Source organism: Astyanax mexicanus, chromosome 20 (assembly GCF_023375975.1).
Source record: "Astyanax mexicanus isolate ESR-SI-001 chromosome 20, AstMex3_surface, whole genome shotgun sequence".
In the NCBI taxonomy this organism is placed as follows: domain Eukaryota; kingdom Metazoa; phylum Chordata; class Actinopteri; order Characiformes; family Acestrorhamphidae; genus Astyanax; species Astyanax mexicanus.
Window position 1 is genome coordinate 1,706,915 of NC_064427.1, and position 10,133 is coordinate 1,717,047.

The following is a 10,133-nucleotide window of genomic DNA, read 5'->3' on the forward strand; positions in this document are numbered from 1 at the left end:
TGTTTGCAATAGATTTGGAAATTATACTGAATTATTTCACTTTTTTTTTACCAAACACACCTGAAAAAAATTAAACAGGACCTTTTTTTAATAGAAGTGTGAACTTTTGTAGCCCGAGAGCAATCAGTCCAGAGTACCAAATGATCTCTAGACCTCTAAAATTGGAGGTATGGGGTTCACTTCACCTGAACTCTGGTGCGGTCGGTTCTGCTGCAGGTGTGGAAGCTATCCGCTCCCGGTGCAGCGTGTGGGGTCGTGTGATTGGTTCCCTATGTTGTAGCCTATGCCATAGCCTGATGCGACCCTCACTTGAAGTGTAACTATGCGTGGTGCAATGCTAACGAAAGCAGCTATCATTGGTCCACCAAGCCTTGTGTTTCCCGCCCACACTGTCCCTCCTTCGTGGACCCACAATCGCACAAGTATAATTGCACACAACAGCACTAATGCAGACTACACCGCAGACTTTAAATATATATATATATATAATTTCTGAAAGCCTGAATTCCATGTGACTAAACGCTTTACTGGATCTGTATATAATATGGATTAATAGTGTGGAGCGTCTGTGATTTAAAGTCCGGTCTCGTTCACTGTGTTTGAAATTGAAGGACGTTGTTGAGCCGGTTGTGGAGTGAGATGGAGTGAGATGGAGTGAGGTGGAGTGAGATGGAGTGATGGGGTGTTTTTGTCTGTTCAGGCGGCTGTGGGGGGAAATGATGGGATGGTATTATCCTGTGGTAACAATGGGCGGACGGTAACTTCAGTAGATGGGGTCAGACAGACTGAAGAGGCTCTTTTGCTGCTGGTTGGAGAAAACATTCATCTGCTGCTCCTTTAGAGGAGAAGAAGAGATGAAGCCTATTTTCAGACGCTGTTAGAAACGCCGGGCTTTACGGTATTGTAATGCCTGTGATGTGTTTCTGTTTCCTCCAGGTTCTGAATAGGTCTTGATGGCATGTCCATTGAGGGCTGTGTCTTCTTACTTTGTTATACTATTCTATACTATACTGAAGCAATAATACACTGCTTAATTATACCACAGTTCCATTACTATCACTGTTTATTGAAAGATGGTAAAGAGTTAAAGAGGAGGAGAAAATAGGATCTGTTTGGTTATAAAAAACACTCAGCCAGTTAAAATAGTTCCATAGCTGCTCTGTTTGTAGCTGAGCTGTTTGGTTTGTAAGCGCTGCATCGTTGCTAGGTTACCTGTATGTGGCGGAGTAATACATGGAGAGCTTCGGTTACAGTGCATTACCGGCTGATAACGGCACTCATAGATCGCCTCTCAGCCAATCACATTGCACGTCAGAACTGACTGTGGTATAATATATTGTATTATTCTATTCTATACTATTGTATATTGTTTTATACTATACTACACTATACTATACTATACTATACTACACTATATTTGTTATACAACATTATACTGTACTATATTATTCTATACTTTACTATACTATACTCTACTTTACCATACTATATTATACTACATTAAACTATAGTATATTAAACTATATTATACTATACTGTTTATATAATATAGTAAAGTATAGTATAATATAGCACACTTTACTACAGTATAGTATAGTATAGTATAGTATAAAAAAAACTCTCATGTGTATAAGTTGAGGTTGGACACTGTCCACTCTGATTTCACTGATTCATAAACATATATTCCTGCATTTCAGACCTGCGGCACATTCCGAACTAAAAGCTTTAATGATGTTTCAGGTGTTATTTTGTCCCATTCTTCCTGCAAACACGTCTTCAGGTGTGTAACAGTACAGCATGTGTGAGTTTCCACCTTTTATTTAATGACAGTCATCCTCAGCCTGAATCCTGAAGTGCCCTGTGAATCCGTTCTCTTCCAGAAATTCAGAGAACAGATTTGAACAAACCCAACGTTTTTTCAATCCAGGTCAAACAGTCGCGGTCAGAGTCAACATCAAGTGGATGCAGGAATTTCGCAGCCATGGAAACAACAACAGGTTAACCCTCAGATACTCCGTTATGGGACTGTGTTCAAAAGCTCTGCGTTTAGCGTAACCTCACAGCATCACCGCAACATTCAGCAAGATCAACCTCACACAGCCTTTAGTGCTCAGCATATTTATTCACATAAACAAGATGAGCACAGCTCCACACACACACACACACACACAGCTCTAAAGACATGTACAGTCTCTGTGGATTTATATATACATATAGCAGGACCATCATAACCACCTGGTAGAACTACTGTCTGTAATGCTGATTATCTCCACTTGGTGGCGGTGTCATAAATGTATATTATTGCCTAAATCCTGATAAATAAACGTTATAAAAGGTTAAAAAAGGTAATTTTTGCTTTTGCATCAAATCTATATTGTAGCCTGATGCACACCTTTCCAAAAATGTTGAAATCAGCAACTGTCCCAGATATTAAAAATCATTCTGGCCATTTCTGGGACAAATACCATATACTGAACCTGAATCAAGGCCCAATTCTGGCACAAATGCTCTGCACAAATGCATGTGCCAATATGCGGTTGCTGAGTATAATATGGGTACTGGTCTGAGTTGCAGGTGCCAACACCCCGGTTGATGAGTATAACATTGTAACGGGTCCAAGTTGCAAGTGACAACACCCCGGTCACTGAGTATTATATGAGAGATGGTCCAAACTACATGTGCCAATACCCCGGTTGCCAAGTATAATATGGGAACTGGTCCGAGCACTGAAGAGCAATAGAAGCTAAGAGATAAATGAAATGAAATAAAATAAAATAAAAAAAGAATCAGAACTGTAAACATGTGAATATTATTGTATCCAAAATGCTTAAGGTAGGTATATGTTAAATATTGTTTAAAGAAAGGTGCAGATGATGTTTGTTAACATTACAGAAGAACTGTATCTGTACTGCTGTGCAAATGAGCATGCTTAAGCTTAAGTGCAAGTGAGCGGGAATGCAGGAATATTACAGGGATATTTTTAGCAGCAGCTGTAATTCATGTAATTCATGCATTTTCATGCATTTTTACTCTAAAATATCTGTTTTTGTAAGCCTGTTGGGAGCATCAGCTAACACCCCGGTTGCTGAGTATAATATGAGAGATGGTCCAAACTACATGTGCCGAAAACCCGGTTGCAGAGTATAATATGGGAATTGGCTCAGCAGCATCAGGTGAAAAATGTCAGATGTTCTTTTCTATTTATTGTCAACACTTCACTCATTGTGTATCCTGTTGAATCAGTGTTAATATAAAGATGCTACACAGAGAGGACTGACTCTAAAGGCCGGCCCTACTGAAGGGGGAGGAGTCACCTGCAGCCTCAGTGAAGAGGCTCTAAACGCAGGACGTTCAAGGGCAGCAGAGAATGGATTCTCTCTCCGACAAAGAGCCGAAAGCAGCTCGGCTGGGATGGAGGTCAGGAGGTCGGCTGGTCGAAGGAGAAGGCAGACGTACAGAGACGACCTCAGAGACACTGCAGTTCATCCTGATAGAGAGAGATGAGCTCCAGAGGACAAAGACAGAGAGAGGGAATAAGAGAACCGACAGAGCGGTACAGCTATAGCAGTGGAGCTATAGCTTTACAGTGGAATATCAGAGAAATCCAGATCCATACAGTCAGTGTACTGAATACAGTCCGCTCTATAAGAACACTCACTGATAGTTGGAATGAAATGGAGTCAATGGAATGATGATATACGGTACCAATCAAAAGTGTGTCTGCACTGTAGATTAATACTAATGTCATCCTATAGAAAAAACACTTATTTAGTACACAAATAAAAAAGGGAGTTAAACAAACCAGAATATGTTTTATATTTTATATTCTTCAAAGTAGCTCCTCTTGTTTAGATGATCAGTTTTGAACATCTCTGCTGGATTTTCTCAGTCAGTTTTATGAGGTAGAGTCACCTGGAATTCAGGCTTTCAGTTAACAGCTGTGCTGAACTCATCAAGAGTTAATTACTTGAATTTCTTGTCTCTTAATGTTGATGTTTGAGAGCATCAGTTAAAGTAAAGTAGTGAAGAGGTAGAGTTACAGGTATACAGTGACTCGTGAATATTTGAGTAATGTTCTAATCCAGGTTATGAGAAGCAACAACTACTCAAGAATTACTAAGTAAAAATTTCAAGAACTTTGAAATTATCCTTAAGTGCAGTCAACGCAAAGACCATTGTAAAAATATAAATAAATGTTGTAATGATGAAACTGGCACTCACCAGGACTGCCTGATGACAGTAGTTTAATCAAATTAAATGCTCTTAAAAAAAAAAACTTGCAGAAATTACAATGTACAATTAGAGCATAACATTTTACAAAAATGTGGTACAATTTCAGCTTTTACAGGCTCAGATGCAATGAAAAAAAATACGTCTTTATGATTCCAGTACTCTTAAATTTTTTTTTTTACTTTAAGACTTAAATATTTCTTTAACACTCCTGTAAATGAGCAGGTTTCCCAATACTTTACTATACATACAGTGTAAAAGTAGAGCCAAGCTCAGTTTTCCACACTGTAGCTGCTTCAGTTCCGCCACTAGAGGCGCTGTTTACCTACAGAACTGCACACCTGTACCAGAAAACTGGCGCTGTTTTGTTTTCCACCTGTATTCAGGAAAACCCCGCCCCCTAAGCGTAGACTGGCCAGTAATCCACACTCACCGTCAGGCCGCAGATTTGCATACCGCGCTAGGATTGGATAGTATTTCACAAGAAAAGGAGTCAGCTGATTTGCATTACTCGCTATATGATTGGCTAGAATTTCACACTCGCGGGCAGTCCGTATGCAAATCCAGAATGTATGCAAATCGACAGCTGTGAAGAAGAGCGCGTGGGGGGCGGGGCATGGCGCAATACGAGTGGGTAAACAACAACCAGGGATCCATCAAAACTGAGGTCGCTGGGTTTGCCTTTATATACTGTATATATAAAGCATTATAAAGCTGTTTTATTTTTTAAACTACGGACAACGTTTATCCCAAATTACAAATAAAAATATTCTCATTTAGAGCATTTATTTACAGAAAATGAGAAATGTCTGAAATAACAAAAAAAGATGCAGAGCTTTCAGACCTCAAATAATGCAAAGAAAACAAGTTCATATTCATAAAGTTTTAAGAGTTCAGAAATAATCAATATTTGGTGGAATAACCCTGGTTGGTTTTTAATCACAGTTTTTTTTACATGCATCTTGGCATCATGTTCTCCTCCACCAGTCTTACACACTGCTTTTGGATAACTTTATGCTGCTTTACTCCTGGTGCAAAAAATTCAAGCAGTTCAGTTTGGTGGTTTGATGGTTTGTGATCATCCATCTTCCTCTTGATTATATTCCAGAGGTTTTCAATTTGGTAAAAACCAAAGAAATCATAATTTTTAAGTGGTCTAAAAATATATATATTTTAAATGCTTTATTGTCATTTAATATTAACAGTATTGTACAGGTGTTTGGCATTGTTTCAATGTTGCATATGATATTAATATATAATATATGAATACTTTTTACATGTTGGAATTGGGCATTGGACATATCTAAATACATATATATGGCATGGCAAAATTCACAGGACACTATACTAGTTCCTGTCCCATTACATGTGGCTTATATACTGTATACAGACAGAGAGATAAATAAAAAGATAGCTAAATAGTAGGAAAGATGTATATTAAAATAAAACTATAAAAAATACAAAATATAAAATAACTACAAAAAACTAAAACAATTATGTGTACCGTGCAAACCGCAAGCATGTAAACATGTCAATCAATATTTTTACAGTAACTGTATAAAGCTATGCGTGTATGTCTATAAATATGTATGTATATAACAATACATACACAAAAATGTATATACAGTATATATATATATATATATATATATATATATATATATATATTCCAGACAATCATCATAAATCCCTGAATATTGTTTTTGCCAATTCACTCGAATCCCTTCAAATCTCTTCTTATTCTTTTCTTTTTTCCGTTCCTCCGCTCTGTCTGTCCTCTGATTGTGGAGCGCCAGAGAAAAGGACGACCGGTTTGTTTTTAACACAACAACAGATGGCTTTAGTGTCACTGCAGACTAGTCCAAGCCTAAATCTGAAAGGGAATATCGATGAAAAACCCAGTCCAGATTGCCGGTTCCTCAGCCGGCTCTTCTCCCAGGGGTGAAATTAAGGAACTTCAGTGTTTGTCTGAGAGCCAGGAGAGACATTATGGTAAGAAAACCCAGGCAGACAATACACATTAAATCAATCACAGCTTTATTACGCTGTTTATACTGCGCTCATAATACACTGCCTTACCAGGAAGTGCAGCTCTTTATTTCACCATATTTCAGAGCTCTGAATTGGCTGTTTTTACAACAGTTACACCCATATGGAAGTCTAATAAATTACATTATATATATATATATATATATATATATATATATATATATATATATATATATATATATATATATATATATATATATATATATATATATATATATATATATTAAATAAGTGCCAACTATTATAATACATGGAATTTATTCCTCTTATTCTACAACATGCCCATGCCCATGTCTCAGACTCAAAAAACTGAACATGGGATATACATACAGTATGTCCCAACCATATACTGTATCTGCATATGTTCAATTATTTATTCCAACATGGAAGAAATGCATCAGCAGGAGGACTGCACACCTACCAAGACACAGTCATCCACCTAATGAACCTCATAGAGAAGCAGCCAAAAGGCCCATTGACACTCTGGAGGAGCTGCAGAGATCCACAGCTCAGGTAAATCAGAAGAATCTGTCCACAAGACAACTATTTGTTTTGTACTCCAAAATAACTGGCAATAACTGGAAAAAAGGCAGGGTAAAAGCCATTTTTGAAAGCTGAAGTTTTAACTTTTAATGCCCTCCCCACTGTGAAACATGGTGGTGGCAGCATCATGCTGTGGGATGCTTTTCTTCAGCAGGGACAGAGTTGAGAAGCTGGTCAGGGTTGATGGGTGGGAGATGAATGGAGATAAATATATGTAAAAGACTTGAGACCTTCCAACAAGACGATGACCCTAAACATAATACGGCCAGAGCAACAGTGGAATGATTTAATGGTTTAGATCAGAGAATATTCATGTGTTAGAATGACCCAATCAAAGTCCTAAAAGACTTGAATCCCATAGAGCTTCTGTAAATACGGCAGATAGGTGCCTTTGTTCAACGCAGTTTCTTTGCAATTAGCCTACACTGTTGTGAGTGTTTATACTTGTGCAATAGTGAGTGGCATAGGATATAGCATATGTATATATATAGGGTATGCGTTGGCTGATGGCGTAGATTCAATGCAGAAGCAAAAGTTGGCTTTTAAATTGCGAGTTCTCAGCTTTTTGTTTCCCTAAAATATCTCTAAAAGTTCATAAGTTCACTGGGGGCTTGAGAAACTCCATCAGCGTAAGAGTATTAAAATTCTCCCAGGAGGACTGAAACTTTCTGATCCGGTTGTCGGAGGAAGATTCGCCCGTGTTAAACATTAATTGAATTTAGATTTTAGGCAATTATCCTTCATTTGTGGTTATTTGCATTAATCTAAAATATTAATGGGCTCATTTTTGGGGAGCGGAAGAAAAAACGTATTTAGTCACAAAGGACTCTCCTCCATCCGTCGCCCCTCGAGACACATCGCCAAAATCACTCAGGCCGGCAGAGCGAACGCGAATCTGTCCCGTTCAGATCGTCTGAGAGCAGGAAGTGATATTAGATTGCATTAATACTCTGAGTAAGACTGTGTAAATCAGAAATGAGGCATTAGCATGATGGTGCATCTTCTTTATTGAGATTCTGATGTGGAATCTGCAGTAACATCGACAAGCGATTTCCGGTCATGAGGTACACAAGTGCTATTTCTGATGAACATGATTTGAAATACAATAATATTTTAATTGATATTAATTGACACTTCCTTCACAAGTTGTCCAGGGTCTGCTGCAGAGATGTATGCCCACAGTGTGATCCTGCCACCACCATGCTTCACAGTGATAATAGTGCAGTGTTTGGTGCCCACCAAATAAAGAGTCTAGTCTGAAGGCCAACAAGCAAAATGTTGGTCTTTTAAGACTAACGGCAGTAGAAAACATGGAAGCTGTGGCCCACATTAATTACTGCCTGACTCTGCCCAGATTAAAGGAGAACTCCGGTGTAAAATTGACTTTTATTGTAGTAAAACATGATAAAAAGTACTTCAGCACACCTCCCTTCAGACTGGGCGACACGGGGCATAATTTGCCCTGATAAATCACTTTTTTTTTAGAATTCAGAGAGGCCTGACATTTAAAACGAGGCATTAATAACTTAAAAAGTGCAGAAGAAGCTTATTAAACACCTTATAACATCCCATAACACTACTAGCTTCAGCTCCGAGTGCCGCCATCTTTAAAATTAAAATGATATAGATATATGACATAGACTCTAACTAACATGTGTCTGATAATGACAGTAAGTTTGGCACAACTGCAAACCTACCAAGACACTGTCCTCACCTAATGAAGAAGCAGCCAAAAGGCCCATGGTCACTCTGGAGGAGCTGCAGAGATCCACAGCTCAGGTGGATCAGAAGAATCTGTCCACAAGACAACTATTTGTTGTGTACTCCAAAAAATCTGGCCTTTATGTAAAAATGGCCGGATAAAACTAACACTGCTCATCACCCTGAACACACCCTCCCCTCTGTGAAACATGGTGGTGGCAGCATCGTGCTGTGGGGATGTGGGGATGCTTTTTTTTTTCATCAGGGACAGAGTTCGGAAGCTGGTCAGAGTTGATGGATTGAAGATTGATAGAGATAAATATATTTTAAGGACAATCCTGTTGGAGGCTGCACAAAAGAATTGAGACCTTCCGGCAAGACGATGACCCTAAGCATACAGCCAGAGCTACGCCTCTACTCTCTACTGACTCTACTCTGACTCAAAAAAAATGCTGCATGGCTTAATTTCTACAGAATTGAAGCAATGGAAGGAATGGACCCACAGTGTGCAGCAAAGTAGAGGGTAGAAGGTGAGGAAGGTGAGGGCAGGGCACTGCGGGAAAAGAGGAAAGAGAGCAAGAATAGAGGCAGATAGAGAGGGTGGGACCTCGTCTCACTTTTTCCTCTCCTCCTCTTTTTCCCCTCCCTTTTCCCTCCCTCCGTCTGCCTGTCAGGCTGTCCTTCCCTGCAGGCGTCCACACTTGATGGCCTTTATGAAAATATCATAAATTCAATCAGGGCCTGCAAATTTCATGAGCCGTCCATCTTCCTCCTGAATTTCTTAACGGGGTGTCAAAACAATCTGCCCCGTGACGTCTGACAGTCCGCACAGCGAGCAGCCAAACGGCTGGAAATATTCGGCCCGACTCTCTCTCTCCATCTCTCTTTCTCTCTTTCTCTCCATCTCTCTCTCTCTCTCAGCCTAATCTATCCCCCTCCCTCCCGTCTCTCTCACTCTTCCACTCAAAAATCTGAATTTCATATCAGTGAAATATGAAGGCAGAGTCAGGAAATATGAAGAATGCCCTCTGACTCTAAAATACCGCGGCTTCATTGCATACTGGTCAGACTGGTAGAGGCCACGGCCCCAAACTGGTCCTGCCTTTGTGTACGCACCTTGCTTTTCTAATATCAGCGAAAATATATATTTAAATATATTTACACAGTACATAATGAATCTACTGTACGTTCACATGTGTAATTCACACTAGTAAAGACATTTTTAATCATTGCAAAATGTGTAACTAGTACGTCAAAAGAGTTCACAAGAGAACATCCTTGAGCATTAATATTCATAAATGTTTAGTCCTGTACTAATTAGTACTAATTAACTATCGTCCACTAATAAACAGTTGAGACATTATTATGATTTATCATTGTTTATTAGTGTCCTAAATACTGTTAAATGCTGGTCAGACTGGTCGGGCTTTGCTTTCTTCTAATATCAGCAAAAAATTTATATAAACAAATATATTTATACATAATGACTCTACTGTACGTTCAATTATCATTATGTCAACTTTTATCTATTACAAATTACTATTATCCCCACAAAGGGCACGACCCCGACCGAGGCCTTTTTATTTAATTCACTTATTCACTTATTTAAT